Below are 21,147 nucleotides of genomic sequence, written 5' to 3' on the forward strand. Positions count from 1 at the left end.
AGAATCTATTGTTGCTGTTGTTTTAATGCACCTGGCAGGGCAGACAGCTTTCCGTCGTGTTGTTTTGAGTTTCTACTAAATCAGCTTTATGGACGGCGTGGCCGTGTTACGCTTGATTGAGTCGAAACTGGGACAGTACTTGATCTACTTTGCGTTTAATCCAAATAGTTCTCAAGGTTGAATGAACAATAAAAGCGTCGGTCGCGTTGGACTCAAGTTGTCGTTCAGGTTTGAATTTAGGTAGTTAAAAGGTGCATGGATTTAGATTTAATAAATACGCATAAAACATTGGAAAAAAAGCATTTGTATTGATATTTTTTTTAATTGAAAATACAGCAAAATATTAGAAAATCTTAAAATTATAAAAAATGTTTATAAAAAAAACAAAGTAAAATTAATTTAAAAAATATCCAAAAATAATACTAAAAAACACACAAAATACAGAAATTTTAAAATGCAGCAAAACATACGAAAATCAAAAAACAATGTTTAAAAAAGATTTTTAAAAAATAAAAGATAAATTAATGAAAAATATCGTATAATAGTTTAAAAAAAATACTAAATGTAAAAATTTTATTGAAAAAGCAAGATATAAAGAATATCGTAATAGTAAAAAAGACTAAAAAGGAAAAGTAAAATTATCTAAAAAAAAATTGTACTCATACAAAATACCTAAAAAGAATAGTAGTCATACATATATAGAAAATTTCATTGAAAATACAGAAAAAATATTAAAACATATTTGAAAATACAGAAAAATATTAAAACATTTTTCGTGTTTACAAAGAAAACATTAAAATAGAACAAAAATTAAAATTAAATAAAAATAATATATAAGTATATAATGTTCAAAAACAAAAATGGAGGAAGTCATCAATAATTAGTTTTTTATTTTTACATTTTCTAATTTAAAATGATAAATGACATTCTCTAAATTAAACACATTTTTTTTTCTATTAAAAAAAAATATTTTCATTTCAAAATTGGTAATTTTTTTTTCATTTTCAAATTTTGTTGTCCAAAAAATATTGTATTTTAATGCACTGTTTTCCTCAATTTATATTAAAGTTATAGTATATTTAGAAAACAGAAGAAGTAATAGCAATTCATTAAAAAAAAAATATATATATATATATATATATACATATATATACATGTTTCCTGATTCTTGTACCGCAGTGCTTCTCCATTATTTTAAGTTACGCGCCCCCAAGAAGACTAAAACGTCCCCCCCAACTCACTGCCGCCACTGTAAAAAGTATCATTTGTCTATAAAATTTAGTCAAAAGATTAAAATTATTAATCAAGTTAATTACAGCTTAAAAATTAATAAATCGTAATTAATCGCAATTCAAACCATCTCTAAAATATGCCATATTTTTCTGTAAATTATAGTTGGAATGGAAATATAAGACATAAGACAGATATACACATTCAACATACGGTACATAAGTACTGTATTTGTTTATTATAACAATAAATCAACAAGATGGCATTAGCATTATTAACATTCTCTTAAAGCAATCCATGGATAGAAAGACTTGTAGTTCTTAAAAGATAAATGTTAGTACAAGTTATAGAAATTTTATATTAAAACCCCTCTTAATGTTTTCGTTTTATTAAAATTTGTAAAATTTTCAATCAAAAAATAAACTAATAGCTCGCCATTGTTGATGTCAATAATTACACCATGTCATTGACACAATTGATATCAGCGCTATGCCCACAAGAAAAAAAAATGTCAATCAGTAGCACATTTTTAATTTGAATGTACAGACTTTTGCCTGATTTGTGTACTGAGAAATTATTTTTATGTTTTATACACAGAGCCTTTATTAAAAACTTGCATAAAACTAACACGTTTTATGCAATTAGAACATAGGGTGTGACTTTTGGGGAAGACGCTTTGCAGCAATACAATTTACTTAGAAGAATATTTACAATAATAAGTTGAAAATGAGAGTTTTTTTTGTGTCCCATCATTCTTGAATTCTAAATCAGGCTGCTTAGGACAGCTATAGTTTTTGCCAAGATCGTGATCTATTGAATATGGTACGCCCGCTGGTGTCACTGTGCTAATGTAGTTACTAGAGGTGTCCCGATCGATCGGGTCCGATCACGTCATTTTCAAAGTATCGGAATCGGCAAAAAAATATCGGCCATGCCTTTTTTTAACACACACATATATATATATATATATATATGTATATATTTTTTTTTAATTAAATTGTTTTCGAATTGTATTTAACGTTACAAACATAATATGTTACACTCATCCAGAGTCTTTAGTTTAGCCTTAAGGTAGAGTTTTCAAATTTATCCCGATAACGGTGGGAAAATTTTTAACGCAATTAATGCATGCACTGCACGACCCACTCACGCATTGTCACGCTCAATCTGTAATGGCGCCGATTTACCTATATAGAGAGATAAAAGGCAGCGTAAAGTGAGTAGAGTGAATTTTGGCAGCCTTTGAAGCCGTTTTTTAATTGGCTAAAGCCTTACAATCCCTCTCCCTTCGATTAGAAATATCATGGGAAGCAATGTGGTGAAGCAAGGTAGCAATTGATCTTTTTCTTAACACCTTATGTTATTTCCCAACGCAAAGAAGATATATCAATTGGTAGCACTACGCACAGTCATGGTTCCACATCCCATCATGCATTTGGGCATGGCTACAGTATCATTTAGTGAAAGCTCAACAAACACACTAGATGGCAATATTTAGTCACAATATACAAAGTCACAAGTCTTTCTATCCGTGGATCCCTCTCACAGAAAGAATGTTAATAATGTAAATGCCATCTGGAGGATTTATTGTCATAATAAACAAATACAGTACTTATGTACTGTATGTTGAATGTATATATTGGTCCGAGTTTTATTCATTTTTTTCTTAATGCATTGCCAAAATGTATATGATCGGGAAAAATTATCGGGAATTATTGTAATTGAATCGGGAGCAAAAATAAGCAATCGGATCGGGAAATATCGGGATCTGCAGATACTCAAACTAAAACGATCGGGAACGGATGGGGCAAAAAAACATGATCGGAACAACCCTAGTAGTTACCCTTGTCAAAATTTGTATCCCCTGGGCGGAGCCACTGTGCTGATTTTAATTTCCGTCCCATCAAAAAAAAAAAAAAAAAAACTTTTTCCCCCTGTTGTATAACGTAACAAAAGTACTGAATGTAAAAAAAGGCAATGTTTAACTCTTAGAATGACCTATAACTGTTATTACTGTAATTCAAGTCCTGTATGGAGTTTCTCCAATAAGAGTCAATGTCAAAAATACATAACTGTGGTTCTTTTCTGGCTTCAATTAATTGTTTAAGTTGCCATAACTCATAACTAGTGTGTGTGTGTGTGTGTGTGTGTGTGTGTGTGTGCGCGCTCCCGCGGCCAGGGGATACCATTTTCGATGGGGGTAACTACATTGGCAAGACACCGGTGGTGGCTCTGTTGTACAATTAGCGTCTTTAGTGGGGTAAATTGAATTACCCTCCTCCATTTTGGCCGTGCTTTCTGGCGTTTCATGGTCCACATTTACAATCCTTGGTTCTTGCTCAGTAGTTGTTGTCGCTTTTGAAAGCTTAGGTTTGAAAAAAAATTACGTAAAATAATTTTGACCCATTATAAAAATATCTTTTTTTTGTTCATTTCATTTATTTTTGTTGTTTTATTGCTTTACAACTTTTATAGACAATATTTTACCGGAAAACTCTTAATTTTAAAATCATATATAGGAAAGTCAACTACATGCAATGACACTTTTCGGCCACCGGGGGGCAGTGCCATAAGATATTATTTCAGGAAATAGTCTTCCATTTTGTCTTCATTGTTTTTTACAACATCCCTTACACAACTTCAAGTTGAATTGTGAAGGTAATTGGAAAAAAATGTACATTTATCTGATTAATCAATGATCAAAATAATGGTTATTTGCAGCCCAAGCTCACATAATTTTGGGGTCACTTCCTATTGATTTTGAGTCACTTAATTGTTAAATTGGGGGTATGTAAAGGTCACTTTTTATTTATTTCAAGTCTCGTCTTATTGACATTGGGGCATTTCTGCACCACTTCTTGTTGATTTTGGGACAATTCGAGAAAACTTTTTTGTCAAAAATAATGACTGCCAATTGGGTCACTTCCTAATAATTTTGGGATCACTTCCTGTACGTTTTTGGCCACTTTGGGGTATTTGCAAGTAACTTTTAGGGCATTTTGGGTCACTTTCTGTTGTTATTGGAGCATTTCTGAATCACTTCCTGTTGATCTAGGGTTTCTTCTAATGATGTGAGGGCAATTCTGGATCACTTCCTAGGAAATTTTTTTGGGTCAAAATTGCCAATCGCCAATTGGGTCACAAATTTTGGGGGCATTTTCAGATGACTTCTCATTGATTTGGGTCACTTTCTTGCTAATTTTGCGGAATTTTAAGGTGACTTCCCATACATTTTGTGGCATTCTGGGTCACTTCTTGTCGATTGGAGCATTTCCAGGTCACATTGATTTTGATTCATGCCACTTCCTGTTGATCTAGGGGCATTTTTACATCACTTCCAGTCGATTTTGGGGTCACCTAATGATTTTGGATGCCAATCTGGCACACTTCCTGTTGATTTTGGTTTGGTTTTTAATGTCAAAAATAATGAAAGCCAATTGGCCACTTCCTACTTATTTTGTGGCATTTTAGGGTTACTTCCTGTTGTTATTGGAGCATTTCTGCATCACTGTTGATTTCGGGTCTCCTCTTGTGATGTGGGGCAATTCTGGGTCCCTTCTACAAATTTTGGGGCATTTACAGGTGACTTCTTGTTGATTTTGGGTCAATTTCTCACTAATTTGGGGTTATTTAAAGGTCTCTTCCCGTATATTCTGGGCCACCCAGGTCACTTCCTATTGTTTGGAGCATTTGCAGGTCACTTTCTGTTTATTCCTGCATCACTTCCTTTTGAGATCGGGACATTTTTGCATCAATTCTTGTTGATTTTGGGTGTCTTATGATTTTGAGGCAATGTAAGTCATTTACTCTTGATTTGGGGATTATTTAAGAAAGTTTTCTTTTTTTAGGGGGGGGGGTCAAAAATAATGACCGGCAATTGGGTAACTCACTATTATTTACTGGATATTTTTGGGTCACTTGATGTTGGTTCTAGGTCACTTTGTTAATTTGGGGGTATTTCCAGGTCACTTTCTGCACATTTTGGCGAATTATGGGTCACTTCTTGTTGATTGAAGCATTTATAGGTTACTGTATGTTTATTTATGCATCACTTCCTGGCGATTTTGGGGCAATTCTGGGTCAATTCCTGTTGATTTTGGGTCACTTTTTAAATTTGGTGGTATTTACAGGCAGTGTTGTCACAGATTACAATTTACAGGCAGTGTTGTCACAGATTACTTGAAAAATACATTTAATTACTGATTACGCCTTAAAAAAAGTAATCTAGTTACACTATTGATTATTTTATCAAAGTAAGTAAGTTACTTTAAAAGTAATTTAGCGCAATTTTTCTCCCTTTGCTGTCTCAACATAGTAAAAATGACAATAGAAAAATGCCATCGGAAGTAATCAACTTCCAGGGAATTGAATTTAAAGAGGAAGATCAGAATTTTTCATATAAGGCTTAATATTCAAATTTTAGCGGGGGTTTAATTAGTCGATGGAGTTGATTTCAACCCCCATTGACTCGCACTAGCTTAGCCACCCCGGAGCCCTGAACCTATCAAATAACTGAAAAACTCCCCCGGGACTGCCCTCCCTCTCCGGGCTGGCTGGGCGGGGGCCGTGGCCCCGTGTCGGCGCCCGCGTGGCGTCTCCGCTCGTCTGTGTGGCTGCTTCGTGCCCGGATGGGTTCGCGTAAGGCTGGATATTATTGGCCCTGCTCGGGTGGGGGGTCCTGGTGCCGGGATTGGCGATGGGACGGCGTAGGGTCGGTCGCCAACAGGCTTACACTCACAAGGGATTCACACGATTACTGGGTTCTAGATCACAGCAATGATTTGTGTTCACTTTACCCCTTTCTATCACTTAGCTTATAGACTCCCCCACCTTCCTCCCCCTCTTTCCCTGGTCAACAGGCCCCCACATGGTGTCAACCGGAAATACATTTAGCTGATGATAGCACCAACATATTAGTAGTTAGTGTAGTTCAATGTATTTCTTGTTGTTGTCTGTGTTTTTTCTCTTTCTTCTCTTGTGTTTCTTTTCTTTTGTTCCCTCATAACCCTTTCCTGTTTGCTGTTTTGCAATAATAAATGAGGTATGTTGAATGATCACAAAGAGAGTATGTCAGACTCTCAATGTGAAACATTAAAACTGCTCAGACTATCCGGGCACTTAGACTTCCATTCTCCGTGTTAAACAGCTGAACAGGACAGGTTAAAATAAAAAAAATAAAGAATAAAATAAAAAATAACTGACAAACTGCATGGAATTTGTTGAAATCAACTCCACTGACTAATTAAACTTCGGGTTAGGGTCAGCATATCAGTGCCAATGTAAAACAATGCAAATTGACTGCACAATAATCAACAACACACAAACAAATTGTGCAATAAACGCAAAGGTTGAGGCAGGCGCGAACGCGCGCACACAAACCGGAAGTACGGCGTACACACAGGCGGTCAGTTTGGCCACAAAACGTGGCGGCAACTAAGCACTTTACACTCAATCGAACTTACAACACATCCCAAAGAGGCTAAACGAACACGTCACAGTGTGCTACACGAACATGATGTAAACAATGCTCGCTGATGAAGCTACGAAACGGCCATGTAGCAGTTCCAACCTATTGCTGGAAGCCTCCAGAATGAAGGAAAAATACTCACGTTCATTTATGGACGCATATAGATCAACCTTCCCTCGCACATGTCAATAGGTGACTGCACAAAAATTAATTACCGCGCGTTAACGCGTTAATTTTGACAGCCCTAATATATATATATATAAAACGGCGCCATTATAGATTAAACGTGACAATGCGTGAGTGGGTCGAGCAGCGCATGCGTTAATTGCGTTAAATATTTTAATGTGATTAATTAAAAAAAAAAAAAAATTACCACCGTTAACGCGATAAATTTGATAGCCCTACTTTAAGCCAAAACTAAACTAAAGACTGAATGTAAGACATTTTGTCTGTAACGTTAAATACAATTAGAAAACGATTTAATTAAAAAAATACATATACATTAGGGCTGTCAAAATTATCGCGTTAACGGGCGTTAATTAATTTTTTAAATTACGTTAAAATATTTGACACAATTAATGCAGATGCCGCTCAGACAGATTTAAATGACGGTACAGTGAAACGCTCACATGTTAATTGTGTTTTATGGAGTTTTGCCGCCCTCTGCTGGCGCTTGGGTGCGACTGATTTTATAAGCTTCAGCACCTATGAGCATTGTTTAAGTAATTATTGACATAAACAATGGCGGGCTACTAGTTTATTTTTTGCTTGAAAATTTTACAAATTTCATTAAAACGAAAACATTAAGAGGGGTTTTAATATAGAATTTCTATAAATTGTACTAACATTTTTCTTTTAAGAACTACAAGTCTTTCTATCCATGGATCGCTTTAACAGAATGTTAATAATGCCATCTTGTGGATTTATTGTTATAATAAACAAATACAGTCCTTATGTACCGTATGTTGAATGTATATATCCATCTTGTGTCTTATCTTTTCATCCCAACAATAATTTACAGAAAAATATGGCATATTTTATAGATCATTTGAACTGCAATTAATTGCGATTAATTACGATTAATTAATTTTTAAGCTGTAATTAACTTGATTAAAAATTTTAATCGTTTGACAGCCCTAATTTTAAAATTAATTTTTAAAAAATGAATTACCACCGTTAACGCGATAAATTTGATAGCCCTACTTTAAGCCAAAACTAAAGACTCTGGATGAGTGTAAGACATTTTGTCTGTAACGTCACATACAATTAGAACACGATTTAATTTAAAAAATATATGGCGGAAAACACAGATGAGACTGAAAAAGCAGTTTCGGCTCTTGCACCCCTCTTTAAAATAAACTGCTGTATTTTAAGCCAAAAAAACAGTTGTGCTTGATAGAACAATATGTCTATATGCTGCTATAGCAGATTCATGGCGCACTAAGCCTCCGAACTATTTCTAATTTGTCCGTTTTACCCTGAAGACCCCCATTTACAGAAGTCGCGCAACTGCTTTTGTTTCAACCTAGCCAGAAAAAGAAGGTAATTATATTTATTATTGAAAATGTCTGTCATTTTTATCTTAGAATCATTAATTGACGTCTAAATTTTAGTTTAAAAAATAAAAACCACTTAAAAAATTATTTACTCGCATATTTTAAACTTTTAAACAAATTACGTCACAATGAAAAATTTGTCGTCTGTAAAAAAATCACGGATATCTACCTCATAACTATCGTTTAATTATATATTTTTTGTTACTGTTGCATTTCCCCTGGTATGTTAGATGATAAATAATTGATCCAAACAAAAAAAAAAAAAATGTAAAATAACTTTTAAAAGGGTAACTATATGAAAAAGAAAATCTCAGCCACTCCTTGTTGTCTGCGATTTCTGCATCGCGACCGTTGTTATATCACCATGTTTCACCCATAAAATTAAAAAAATATCCGGCTGTGGCCATTCACAGCTGTGTCTTGACACTCTTTGATACATGCTACATGGAGTTTTTGGATCGATACAAGGTAAATACGCAATAATATCTCGTTAAAATTGTGGCGTCTTTAATTCTGCTCTTGTGTGTTCTCGCCTCCAATTAGGGTTTTGCTGTTTAAAAAACTTAAAAAAAAAAAAAACCTTCCTGTTCAAAATTTTTGTTCCCCCAGAAAATTGAGATTTTAAGCTTTCCAATGATGTATCACACATGCATTTCGGACAATTTTGAAAGTTGGCCAAATTGAGGGTCTCAGAGCAGAACTCCAAGTCACCTGAGTGTTTTCCGCCATATATATATTAAAAAAAAGGCATGTCCGATATTTTTTTGCCGATTCCGATACTTTGAAAATGACGTGATCGGACCTGATCATACCGATCAATCGGGACATCTTTAATTTTTTTTAGTTTTTTGCCAAAAACTAGCTGATATTTTGCTCCTTGATTTTGTGATTCGTTTCGGAATATGTGAAGCTGACAAGAACTGTAGTTTGCAGACTAGCTGTGAATGATCAAGTTTCTATGCCATTGACGCACCGTCAACGGCAGCCAATGAGTGATACATTCACCGATGTCACCTTGTTTCTGTGACGCACGCGAGCTGGGAAAGGAGTCAAAGTTCTCGCCATTTGTAAGCGGCGGATCGAAGAACGGCGTTAGCACTCAGGAAGCTGTTAGCGCGCATACACCCCATGTACACCTTAATGCTCCCGACGAATTGCTAACACTTCCCGCTCATAAAAAGCTCTCTGATTAAATGGAACGTTTGGCTGGCTCCCAGGCATGACGACAGAGCCTTGGGACTCAGGAGATGATGAAGATGACCAAGTGTTCTCCGCTGTTAGCTGTATAAAACAAATTATGAGGATAAAACAGTCCCCAAAATTTGAGACGTCAAGATATCTGTTTCAAAACGTGTATCTGTAACACAATCTTCAGAAAAATCTACTTGCGTTCAACAAATATTCATACTTAATCACTATGCAATGATGTCATCGGGATACGGAGGGCATTCTCGCACAGGAGGCACAAAAATAACGATGAACTAAGAGGATTATGAAGGGCTCTCTAAAAAGCAATACGCTGAAATGATTAAACAATAGATTATAAAAGATCCTGGCAAAAGCACGTTACAGTAATCCGTTTTTTAAAAGGGATTGGAGCTGCCAATCGTGTCGGTGTGGTGACCACCAGACGCTTCTGCTGTGATTGACAGCGTCAAAACAGCGATGTTAATCAGAAGTCAGTTTTATCCCCTTATAAATCAGATGGAGTTATTTTCCCTCAAGAACTGTAAGAAACAGTTCTTAAAAAAGAGCAAAGAGAACCATCAGAAAATCAGAAACGACAAAAACCAGGATAGAAAAGTTACAATTAGACCCATACAGTGAGGCAAATAAGTATTTAGTCAACCACTAATTGTGCAAGTTCTCCCACTTGAAAATATCAGCGAGGCCTGTAATTGTCAACATGGGTAAACCTCAACCATGAGAGACAGAATGTGGAAAAAAAATAGAAAATCACATTGTTTGAATTTTAAAGAATTTATTTGCAAATCATGGTGAAAAATAAGTATTTGGTCAACACTAAAAGTTCATCTCAATACTTTGTTATGTACTGTTGAAATTCGCCCCCCACCCCCGGCCCAGACGCACCCACGGACAGCACCAACCAAAACAAGTGCCGCTCGGCTGACGCTGCCCCGCGTGCGCCCGCCGTGAAGGGCGAATCTCGCGCGTCCTCTTATTTTAACCCTTTGTGCTGACTCCATGTTTCAAAAGCTTGAAGAACACTCACCGAAAACAGGTTGACAATTTATTCGTCGACAATGGTAAAAACAAGGCAAAAACAGACGACGGAGGGACAATTCTGGATCCAAAACAAGGCTATACGTTTCCGAGCAGAAAAAAATCTGTCTTATCTCAGTGTCCAGTCTTTTTAAAGTCTTTGCTGACGCGGGTCATGTTGAAGGCGTGTCCGAAGGTGGGTCTGGGCGTTGCTTTTGGGTACTCCCCTTGGTGGCCGGTTTTAGGCGGCTTAGGTTCGTGCGCGGATTGAGACGCCCGCTATCAACTTTGCTGTCCGGGCTGGTTGTTCTTGTTTTAGGACAAAGCGCTTTGTCCTTGGAGTTTGCTGGGAGAGCTAATTGCATGAGTTGGTGCGTCAATCTTGTGATAAGACGGCATTGTGTATCTCTTCTATTTTCTTCTCATTAAACTATGGTGTGCTATTTATTTTATATTAGTAGTGTAGTCCTACCGTAAATATGAAACTGATACTATTTCCTGATTAATTATATTACGTGTGTTAGAGTAATGCAAACAGTTAGACGGTGCCAACCTGTACCATATGTATGTGTTAGACTAAATATGTGTTGTGTGTATGTATGGTGTGTGCGATGACGATATCTTTTCCCCTTTAGTACCCTTTGTTGGCAATAACGGAGGCCAAACGTTTTCTGTAACTCTTCACAAGCTTTTCACACACTGTTGCTAGTATTTTGGCCCATTCCTCCATGCAGATCTCTAGAGCAGTGAGGTTTTGGGGCTGTCGTTGGGCAACACGGACTTTCAACTCCCTCCACATTTTTCTATGGGGTTGAGATCTGGAGACGGGGTAGGCCACTCCAGGACCTTGAAATGCTTCTTACGAAGCCACTCCTTTGTTGCCCTGGCTGTGTGTTTGGAATCATTGTCATTATGAAAGACCCAGCCACGTCTCATCTTCAATGCCCTTGCTGATGGAAAGAGATTTTCACTCAAAATCTCTCGATACATTCCCCATTCATTCTTTTCTTTACACAGATCAGTCGTCCTGGTCCCTTTGCAGATAAACAGCCCCAAAGCATGATGTTTCCACCCCCATGCTTCACAGTGGGTATGGTGTTCTTCGGATGCAATTCAGTATTCTTTCTCCTCCAAACACGAGAACCTGTGTTTCTACCAAAAAGATCTATTTTGGTTTCATCTGACCATAACACATTCTCCCAGTCCTCTTCTGGATCATCCAAATGCTCTCTAGCTAACCGCAGACGGGCCTGGACGTGTACTGGCTTCAGCAGGCGGACACGTCTGGCAGTGCAGGATTTGAGTCCCTGACGGCGCATTGCGTTACTGATAGTAGCCTTTGTTACTGTGGTCCCAGCTCTCTGTAGGTCATTCGTGAGGTACCCCCGTGTGGTTCTGGGATTTTTGCTCACCGTTCTTGTAATCATTTTGACGCCATGGGGTGAGATCTTGCATGGAGCCCCAGATATAGGGAGATTATCAGTGGTCTTGTATGTCTTTGGTCTTGGCCATAGTGGAGTTTGGAGTGTTACTGACGGAGATTGTGGACAGGTGTCTTTTATACCAATAATGAGTTAAAACAGGTGCCATTAATACAGGTAACGAGTGGAGCCTCGTTATACCTCGTTAGAAGAAGTTAGACCTCTTTGACAGCCAGAAATCTTGCTTGTTTGTAGGTGACCAAATACTTATTTTCCACTCTAATTTGGAAATACATTCTTTAAAAATCAAACAATGTGATTTTCTGTGTTTTTTTCCACATTGTCTCTCATGGTTGAGGTTTACCCATGTTGACAATTATAGGCCTCTCTAATCTTTTCAAGTAGGAGTACTTGCACAATTGTTGGTTGACTAAATACTTATTTGCCCCACTGAATTTGGTAGAGTCAGCACTTTTATATTCAGGCACGCAAGATTGATTATTCCATACAAACCAAGTATGTACATAACCTCCGCATTTGGTAGATTTCACCCCCTAACGGAGTTAATGAAACATTCAAAGAGGAACAACCTCCCAAAAAACAATGCAAAAACCTTCCTGACTGAAGAACACAGCCTTAAAGTGCCCATGACACGATAAAAACAATCTTAAATAGCATTATTATGTGAATTAAAATCATACTTTGAGACGATTCGATTATACAATAATTGGGCAAAGCGGAGATGACGAGAAATGTGTCTTTTAATCTGCCGTTTAGCCCTGCTTGCCATTATAGCGCTTTAGCGCCTCCATCTGGGTGATGACGTCAGCAAAGTAACGATTTCAGCTGATTTAGAATTCAGCCCATTGAGAGGGAAGCTTCAGAAGGAGGAAAATGCGACCGAGAGCAGCAAAATGTCATCATTGGTTTTAATCTCTCTACTCCAATATTTGTACGGGATATTCTTATCAAATTATTTTTCCCCAATTGATAAATAATTTGTATGGTCATGTCAAACAGTCTTGTGGAAGAGGAAATATTAAAAATGCATTTATTCAGTATGACAGGGCTAAATTACTGCATAATGATCAAAACTGGACTTCTTAAAACCCCGAACGTTATTTTATGCCACTGGCTTTTGTCATTTCCTTGCCCCGGCTTTGGAGACTGAAAGGGTATAAACAAAACAGGAGTCGACATGCTAACCCGAACCGAGCGCCTCTTCCAAGTCTCTTTCTCGTCTTTCAAAAACGAAAAATCCCACAAAAGTACACCGGCGCATGTCACACACTGCGGTGGGGGTGATTGTCCTCACCGATCGGCCAGCCCCTGACGGCAAGCAAGTTACAGCTCGTCATTCTGCTGCAGCCCCGACAGGCAGGCAGGCGAGGACGCTGAGTGGAATGAACGCTGAAAATAGCACATTTTCAGTGAAAAAAAACGGCTGACGTCAGAGAGGGTGCTGCTCGGGGCTTCTCCAAGGAAAGCGCTCTAGAGGCGGGCACGCAAAGAGGACCGAGGGTGGGTGGAAGTTTACACAATCGAGAACTGGAGACCAGAGCGGGGGGCTGCTCGGGGCCAAACCAAGAAAAGCGCTCTGCAGGCAGGCACGCCTTTATCGGCTGGCGACCATGGTGTGTGACAAACCGCCGGTCGTTGCCCGAGTGGCCTTCTTGGTGGACAGGGAGTATTGTCACCCACAAAATGTAAGGCACCTTCTTATTAAAACGTTTGCCATGATCCGAGTATTTGACAAAACATAAAACTAGTGCTGCAACGATTAATCGATTTCACTCGAGTATTCGATTAGAAACAAATATTCGAATTAAATTTTGTTGCTTCGAGTATTCGTTTCATTAAAGTGGCGTTGTAATGGTTTATTTTGAAAATGTTTGCATTCAGTTTTATTGATTAGGGTGGATACACTGCCCTCTGGTCAGCCTCTTTTTACATGGCTGAACAAATGAGACAACTGCTCCCTGTTAAGACCAAAGTAAGCAAAGTCTTTGTTTGAGCTAATGTTTTTTTATTGCATTCATAATTTAGTTTATAGGTATATTGAACCGTTTTTGTGGGAATATGTGTCTGAAAAATTTGTTAAGAGAAATAAAAAAAAACTTTAGCATTTTATAGCATTTAAGCTAGTGAACTTTTTCTATGTAAGTTAGCCAATTGTTTTTTTCTTGTACATAGACCCTCATTTTTTAAAAAATTCATACCGTTTGAGGCTCAGCTCATGTATTTGAATTTTTCATGTTCTGTATCTGATTACTCGATTATTCGAACTAACTAGTCCGTCGATTAATCGACGACGAAAATATTCGATAGCAGACGTCCTACATAAAACACGTAATTTTCTCACTTCGTAATCCGTCCAATGGTCTCTAGATTGTCAGACTTGTTTTGCCCATTCTTCGCGATGAACCCGCTCTTTTGGAAATCCAAAAAGCCTCACACCACTCTCCATGGTGTAGCAACAAAAGCATGCAGCACATTAGGCTGTTGTGACGCCCAAAAAAATAAAAACAATAATCTGCAAAATCAGCTGAATCCACAGTCCTTCCACATGCTATAGTAATGGCTGTATTGTGAGGATAATCTCTACCGCTGACGTCACATTCGCTTTTTTCCTCAACTCGAGCACGAAGTCACTCATTTTCATGGTGGAGGATTTAAAAAATTGAATAAATACAGTGGGGTAAATAAGTATTTAGTCAACCACTAATTGTGCAAGTTCTCCCACTAGAAAATATTAGAGAGGCCTGTCATTTTCAACATGATTAAACCTCAACCATGAGAGACAGAATGAGGAAAAAAACCCAGAAAATCACATTGTTTGATTTTTGAAGAATTTATCTGCAAATCATGGTGGAAAATAAGTATTTGGTCGATACCAAAAGTTCATCTCAATACTTTGTTATGTACCCTTTGCTGGCAATAACAGAGGCCAAACGTTTTCTGTAACTCTTCACAAGCTTTTCACACACTGTTGCTGGTATTTTGGCCCATTCCTCCATGCAGATCCCCTCTAGAGCAGTGATGTTTTGGGGCTGTCGTTGGGCAACACGGACTTTCAATTCCCTCCGCAGATTTTCTATGGGGTTGAAACCTGGAGACTGGCTAGGCCACTCCAGGACCTTGAAATGCTTCTTACGAAGCCACTCCTTTGTTGCCCTGGCTGTGTGTTTGGGATCATTGTCATGCTGAAAGACCCAGCCACGTCTCATCTTCAAGCCCTTGCTGATGGAAGGAGATTTTCACTCAAAATCTCTCAATACATTGCCCCATTCATTCTTTCCTTTACACAGATCAGTCATCCTGGTCCCTTTGCAGAGAAACAGCACCAAAGCATGATGTTTCCACCCCCATGCTTCACAGTGGGTATGGTGCAATTCAGTATTCTTTTTCCTCCAAACAAGAGAACCTGTGTTTCTACCAAAAAGTTCTATTTTGGTTTCATCTCACCATAACACATTTTCCCAGTCCTCTTCTGGATCACCCAAACCGCAGACGGGCCTGGACGTGTACTTTCTTCAGCAGGGGGACATGTCTGGCAGTGCAGGATTTGAGTCCCTGGCGGCGCATTGTGTTACTGATAGTAGCCTTTCCTACTGTGGTCCCAGCTCTCTGTAGGTCATTCACTAGGTCCCCCTTGGTGGTTCTGGGATTTTTGCTCCTCGTTCTTATTATCATTTTGACACCACAGGGTGGGGAGGGAGTTGAAATTCTGTGTTGCCCAACGAAGGCCCCAAAACATCACTGCTCTAGAGGAGATCTGCATGGAGGAATGGGCCAAAATACCAGCAACAGTGTGTGAAAAGCTTGTGAAGAGTTACAGAAACTGTTTGGCCTCCGTTATTGCCAACAAAGGGTATATAAAAAAAGTATTGAGATGAACTTTTGGTATAGACCAAATACTTACTTTCCACCATGATTTGCAAATAAATTCTTTAAAAATCAAACAATGTGATTTTCCGTTTTTTTTTTCTTCACATTCTGTCTCTCATGGTTGAGGTTTACCCATGTTGACAATTACAGGCCTCTCTAATATTTTCAAGTGGGAGAACTTGCAAAATTAGTGGTTGACTAAATACTTATTTGCCCCACTGTATATGGATCGCTTCTACACAGATCCAAGCAGTTAATTTCATTCAGGAGCATAAAATACCGCGTGTAATATGAAATAAACATGTTTTTTTGTGTCACAGACACTTTAAAGGAGAATCTTTTAAAACCTTCTACCAGGGAGAACAAACGCCAACACTTGACTTCATATCGAATTGCCCTTGAAATTCCAACCCTTGCAGGGTTAAGAGCCTGGGTTCTCCTGTCAATTAGCATCAAGCCGCCCCCTCCCAACGGACACTCAGCGTCGACCTAATTTGCGAGGTGGCGCTGCGCCGAGACCAATTCCCTTGCCTCATTTATGGCGGCTATTATTAAAATTGCCGACGTGGCATTTAGTGTGGCTTGGAAAGCTAGTCCTACCTTCAGAAACCTTTGTCAACAAACACGCTTTCATTGATGCACTAGAAACTTGATTTGATCAGAACCTCTACAAACACTGAGATTGTGGAAAATTGTATAGTATGAAATCTTCAAGAACTGCTAGAGAACTATATTTAAAGAACTGGTATTCTTGATCGTAGCGAAACCACAAGAAATTTTCCTTGTTTTGGTCTGGTTTCACACTTGATTCCCTAAAGACAGTCTTGGTTTCTTGATCTTGTTTTGGTTTTGATTCCAAAGTCTTGATCTTGAGGTGGTCTAAGTTTTTTGTGGTTTCTGGTCAATTCTGGTCTGGTTTTGGTCGTGGTCTTGAGCAAAACACTGCAAAAGCTCTCCCTCAAAGAACCACTATTAGAAACCAAGAGGAACACTGAAATTGTGGAAAATTGTATTGTATCAAATCTTCAAGAACTGCTAGAAACCTTCATTTAAAGAACTGGAATTCTTGATCGTAGCAAAACCACAAGAAATTTTCCTTAATTTTGGTCTGGTTTCACACTTGATTCCCTAAAGAATCCTTGGTTTCTTGATCTTGTTTTGGTTTTGTCTTTGATTCCAAGTCTTGATCTTGACGTTGTCTAAGTTATTTCTGATTAATTCTGATCCGGTTTTCGTCATGGTCTTGAACAACACACTGCAAAAGCACCCCCTAAATCAGGGGTGGGCAAAGTATTCCACAGAGGGCCGCAGTGTGTTCGGGTTTCTGTTCAAACCCATCAAGAGGAAACCTTTTCACCAATCTGGTGACTTGCAAGTGCTATAAGTTGATCAAAGTCAGAAGCTTCTTGTTTCAGCAGAAACCTCATTGGTTAAACTGTCTGTGCTGGATCAGTTGGAACAAAGACCAGAACCCACTATGCCCCTTGAGGACCGGTTTGCCCACCCCTGCCCTAAATGAACCACTATTAGACAGAAATAGTCACCAAGAAAAGAAATACCGTATTGGCACGAATATAAGACGGCCCTGATTATAAGACGACCCCCTCTTTTTCAAGACTCAAGTTTGAAAAAAGACTTTTTGAACACCAAATTAATTTTTATACAGAAAATAATTACATCTGAAACAAATGATTATAAAAATATATTTGAGAGAAAAAGCATGTTATTTTGCCTCATTCAAATCTTAAAATATGAACACTTAAATATGTAACTAAAGTGCAATCACATTCGTAAATGAATGGCTTCTGCTTTTTGAAATGTAAATAAACCAATCTATTGTGATAAAACAACAAAATTGCAATAACTGCATTAACCATCAAAGTGAAGTCTAACTGTAACTGTAGTCTTGAGACAAATCTGAATAAGGAAAAACTATTGCGATAAAAAAAATTGCAAACTGGTTAAACTTGAGAGAAGGTGAGATCTGTCATGACTGAACATCGCTTCAATGATATCTGGCGCCATCTAGCGTCGTGAATGGGGAGAGTAGCTGAGATCTGTCATGACAGAACATCGCTTCAATGATATTTGGCGCCATCCAGCGTCGTGAATGGGTATAATGTTTAGACCACGAATATAAGACGACCCCCTCTTTTTCAGTCATGTTTCAATGCAAAAAAACACCGTCTTATATTTGGGCAAATACTGTAAATTAGGGCTGTCAAACGATTAAAATTTTTAATCGAGTTAATTACAGCTTAAAAATTAATTAATCGTAATTAATCGCAATTAATCGCAATTCAAAACAATCTATATAATATGCCATATTTTTCTGTAAATTATTGCTGGAATGGAAAGATAAGACACAAGATGGATATATACATTCAAAATACGGTACATAAGGACTGTATTTGTTTATTATAACAATAAATCAACAAGATGGCATTAACATTATTAACATTCTGTTAAAGCAATCCATGGATAGAAAGACTTGTAGTTCTTAAAAGAAAAATGTTAGTACAAGTTATAGAAATTTTATATTAAAACTAGGGCTGTCAAACGATTAAAATTTTTAATCGAGTTAATTACAGCTTAAAAATTAATTAATCGTAATTAATCGCAATTATCGCAATTCAAACCATCTAAAAAATATGCCATCTTTTTCTGTAAATTATATATATATTCTGTAAAATAAATTGTTGGAATGGAAAGATAAGACACAAGATGGATATATACATTCAACATACGGTACATAAGGACTGTAGTGGGCATTTCACTCTATTGTCATTTAAATCTGTCTATGCTGTCCTCACTCCGAAGCGTCTACTTTTTCCAAAGCTAGACAGCTAGTGAATGACGCCTTAATAATTAGACTTCTTCCTTTTTCATCTGATTTATTAATAAAATGGCCTCAAACCATTGTCCTCTTTAGACTGTCGTAAAACTACAAAATAAAAGTACACAAGCATTGCATTAGCAACAACGTTAGCTTAGCACGCTATACAGGTTCACTAAACATAAAGAAAAAGCGTCTCATACAAAAAATATAACATTTCGCTTACTAACATAATATGGACATTCTTTACAACAACCATACTTACGGACAAATCTTGTCCAAGGATCATATAAGCACAACATTATCAGCCCGAGATGTCATGCAGCCATAATGAACTGGCAAGAAAACAATAAACCATGTCGCAAAGCGACCGCAAGAGTTCGCTGTTGGACAGCACAAAATGCCTTGCTGTGAAACTTACCAAAAGGCAGAATACTGTCTGAGCGGGACATGTGCGTTAATTGCGTCAAATATTTTAACGTGATTAATTTAAAAAATTAATTACCGCGCGTTAACGCGTTAATTTTGACAGCCCTAATATATATATATACAGTGGTACCTCTACATACGAAGTTAATCCGTTCCAGGAGCTTGTTTGTAAGTCGAAATGGTCGTATGTCGAGCAGGATTTTCCCATAGGAATACATTATAATTCCATTAATTCGTTCCACAGCCCAAAAACCTGCACTAAATCCTTAAAAAATATTGCTGGTACTATTACAAATGGCAATTACATATAGCAAAACAAATAAATAATAAATAAAAATCGGATTAATAATATAATAATAATAATAATTCCTGTAATAGTGTAACGAAACGGGTTCTAATAAGGCGGACGTTTTTTTCTGTACCTGAAGGCACCGCGGCGCTGACGTGACAAAGAGGGAGGGGAGCGGGTGAAAGTTTACTTTCGCTTTCAATGCTTTCTTGAGAACATCGTCAATTGCGGCAGACAGCAGGCGTTTTGTGTTGAATAAGTTGTGAAAGAAATGATGAAAACGTGGCGAAGCTGGCGATTTCTCTGGAGATGTTACCACAATAAGAATTGTCAGCTTAACTTATAAAGACTGGCGAACGATGGTCGGAGGAGGACCGTGGAGATGTATTGTTGAGCCATTTCACGGATGCCCACCCTACGCTCATATTTTTCTGTCATTTGCATCTTCATTTAGAAGGTAAGCGTCAACTTTTTCCTTGTTTCACCACCTGTACCAACCTTTTCTGAAACCAGTGTTGATTTGTCACACAAGAAAATCCGCCGTGCATTCATCTGCGGTGCTGCCATTGTCGTCGTATTTCGAGCATGTCGTCGGATATAGAAACAAATGGCGAGTCAAATTTTACGTCGGATGTCGAAAAGTTCGTGTGTCGAAGCGATCGTATGTAGAGGTACCACTGTATATAAAACGGCGCCATTATAGATTAAACGCGACAATGCGTGAGTGGGTCGAGCAGCGCATGCGTTAATTGCGTTAAATATTTTAATGTGATTAATTTTTTAAAAAATAATTACCACCGTTAACGCGATAAATTTGATAGCCCTACTATAAGCCAAAACTAAAAGACTCTGGATGAGTGTAAGACATTTTGTCTGTAACGTTAAATACAATTACTTTCTGAACGGGACATGTGCGTTAATTGCGTCAAATATTTTAACGTGATTAATTAAAAAAATTAATTACCGTGCGTTAACGCGATAATTTTGACAGCCCTAATCAAAACCCCTCTTAATGTTTTCATTTGAATAAAATTTGTAAAATTTTCAACCAAAAAATAAACTAGTAGCCCGCCATTGTTGATGTCAATAATTACTTATACAATGCTCATGGGTTCTGAAACCTATAAAATCAGTCGCACCCAAGCGCCGGCAAAGGGCGGCAAAACTCCATGAAACACAATTAACAAGTGAGCATTCACTGTACTGTCATTTAAATCTGTCTGAGCGGGCCATGTGCGTTAATTGCGTCAAATATTTTAACGTGATTAATTTTTAAAAATTAATTAACGCCCGTTAACGCGATAATTTTGACAGCCCTACTGAAACTATAAAAATCTGTGAAAAAGCCCTACAAAATGCCTCTTGGGAATAACTGATTGATAATACACTATATGGACTAGTGGTGCAATATAGGCACGTTTTCCATAACTTCATTTGAAGTTGTTCTCTTAAGGTGCTTTCACACCAGACCAGAGTTTTTTTCCTCAGATAGTCCGCTTCGTTTTGTAAATGTGAACGCGCTTCCAAAGAGTAGTAGTAGAAGGAAAGCAATATTATCAGGTGCAAATTGTGTCTGTCGGTTCAACATGTATTTTAGGGTGAACATGAGTGCCTAATATTGGCTAGACATGTGTGCTTTATGTTAAAAGGACACAATTGCTAAATGCTGAAGGAAAGCAATATTATCAGGTGCAAATTCTTTCCATAATTTTTTTTAATGTCAGTTCAACACCCCATTTTTTTGAGTGGCAGTGTGTGCAAATCTGGTGAAAAACTACAAGAAACATTTGACCTCTTAAATTGCAAAC

At 37.6% G+C, this 21,147-nt stretch overlaps 1 protein-coding gene across 1 annotated transcript in view; it reads left to right on the plus strand.

Annotated features, from left to right (window-relative positions):
- Positions 1 to 21,147, plus strand: part of LOC130914341 (leucine-rich repeat and immunoglobulin-like domain-containing nogo receptor-interacting protein 1) — a 45,119-nt gene that overhangs the window by 213 nt on the left and 23,759 nt on the right. The window lies entirely within an intron of this gene.

Source organism: Corythoichthys intestinalis, chromosome 4 (genome assembly GCF_030265065.1).
Source record: "Corythoichthys intestinalis isolate RoL2023-P3 chromosome 4, ASM3026506v1, whole genome shotgun sequence".
In the NCBI taxonomy this organism is placed as follows: Eukaryota; Metazoa; Chordata; class Actinopteri; order Syngnathiformes; family Syngnathidae; genus Corythoichthys; species Corythoichthys intestinalis.